General features: G+C 34.7%; 1 long non-coding RNA gene across 1 annotated transcript; it reads left to right on the top strand.

Annotated features, from left to right (window-relative positions):
- The first annotated feature begins 512 nt into the window (after positions 1-512).
- On the top strand, positions 513-1668 carry LOC141716872 (uncharacterized). The gene is made up of 3 exons (XR_012573397.1): positions 513-687; positions 773-830; positions 1624-1668. It is a non-coding gene; the product is annotated as an uncharacterized LOC141716872 (long non-coding RNA).
- The last annotated feature ends 411 nt before the right edge of the window (positions 1669-2079 follow it).

Genomic DNA, 2079 nt, shown 5'->3' with positions numbered 1-2079 from the left:
TTAGTATTCCATAAAGTAAATAAGTGTATGTAAAGATCGTCAAAATCCAAATTCGAACACTTTGATTTTTCCCGAAAATCCACCAGATACCGAAAGAATTGAGTATAAGGTAACATGATTAAAAGGATTTAAATTAAAGAATTATAAGAGAGGATCATAAAAGGAATATAATGTATTGAGAAAGGTTAAGGGAACCCAAGTAATAAGATCCCGAGTATGATTCCTCAAACGATAAACGAGAACAAAAGTTAAGCGAACCGTATAATAGATCAGCGGTCATTAGCCAAGTAATTAGGAGTTAATCAAAGAGTTAGTGGATGATGATGTCATCACACCAACAAGAAGAGGACAAGTGTGGGAAGATGACATGGGAGGATGATATAAGCATGACCAAAAGGGAAGGAAGTGTTGGTTGATTATAAACCACATAAATTTCACCATGGTTAAAAGGTAATTAATCAAAACAAAATCAAAACAACCAAGCCAAGGCAAAACAAATCACAAAACACAAATTAGAAGTTGACTTTTGCTTTCCAAGAACAAAAGCTCTCGGCCAAAACCAGAGCAGCAACTTCAAACTACCATATCTCCTTCAATACTCACTCAAATAGTATGTTCGATAGCTCTTTGGAAAGGTATTGAGATGGCCTACAATTCTTGTTCAGAAGTCTCGTCCAAATAAGCATGGTAAGACCCTCGTTTTGACAGTTCTTTCAATCTGACTTTTAGAAACTTCAAAACCTAACTTTGTGTTCTTGATTTCTTTGGAAAGATCAAGCTTGTAGAAGGCTCCTTAAGACTTCCTAGCTACTCTAATCACTCCAAAGAAGGTATAAAACCTCATACCCTAGCTTTACTTTTGAGTATTTAGGAGTGGTTTTGATTGTTATAGTTTATGAGAAGCATGATTCTTGGTTGTTTAAAGTTTGGTTGAGTTTGTAGAGAGTTTGATTGTTAAATCTTGATTAAATAGTTAATGAACTTAAGTAAGCTTTTAGTTCATGATTGAGAAGTAGTATAAAGTGGAAATATTGAGTTGTTGGGGCTGTTGTAGTAGTGTATGGATGAAGTTTGGTTGTAACAATGATTGTGGGTTGATTGTGGATTGATTTGGAGTTGTACAAGTTTGGGAAATCGCGTAAACATAGCCGTCGTAATGTCCGATTTACCCTAGACTGCTTTTGTTCTTAACATCAGGAACCGTGAACTAACTTTTAGGTTTTGACCATTGCCATGATTAGATATTTCATATTACGAGCTTCGTTTTGATATGTGGTTCATTTGAATCCGATATACGGTTTAGGAGAAACGACCGTTTTAAGTAACGGCGTTTCGCGAAGGAACCATTACCCCTCCCCTTACTTTGAAACATTGGTTAAGGACCTTAAATGACTAATTGGGGTATGAAACATTTATGTAAAGTGGATTAGGCAGTTGGTAAGGTACTCGCGAAAGAATCGCCTTAAAAATCTTAATGGTTAATTTATTAAAAATGGTGGAGCCGAGGGTACTCGTGCGACTTAAGAGAATCATTAAGCGCAAAGCGAGCGTTAGAGTCTAATTGGTTAAAGTATAGATTCATAAGCGACTTTGGTTTAATTCCAACTTATATGTGGTTTATAGGTTACCAGACTCATCACAGGACTTTTACCACCCCCAGTCGCTCAGGCAAGTTTTCTACCTGTTATACTGTTGTTGTGATATAAATATATGTATATGCATTATCATGTGATAAGTGCATGATTGTTATTAGCAAATCTTGCGATATATTAGAGCATGCTGATATGGTATATATGCATGTCTGTTTCGTAATCTTGATATCAAATTGTTGATTCAAATGCTTATAAACTGCATAATACCTATGCTAGAGATAAGCAGTAGTTGCGTATACCCTTAGTATAGGGGACCCAAATGTGAACATTTTTCTAAATCGGGAGTCGATGTTCCCCAGTATAATATATATATTTATATATATATATATGGTTATAGTTTTCAAAACTATTAATCGAATAAGGTTTATTCGATAACTTTATTTTATTTAATGAATATTATTTGAATATTCATTCGAGGGCTTATGAC

This window comes from Apium graveolens, chromosome 4, assembly GCF_009905375.1.
Source record: "Apium graveolens cultivar Ventura chromosome 4, ASM990537v1, whole genome shotgun sequence".
Taxonomy (NCBI): domain Eukaryota; kingdom Viridiplantae; phylum Streptophyta; class Magnoliopsida; order Apiales; family Apiaceae; genus Apium; species Apium graveolens.
The sequence above is the reverse complement of the archived record's forward strand: the minus strand, read 5'-3'. Positions and strand labels throughout refer to the sequence as shown.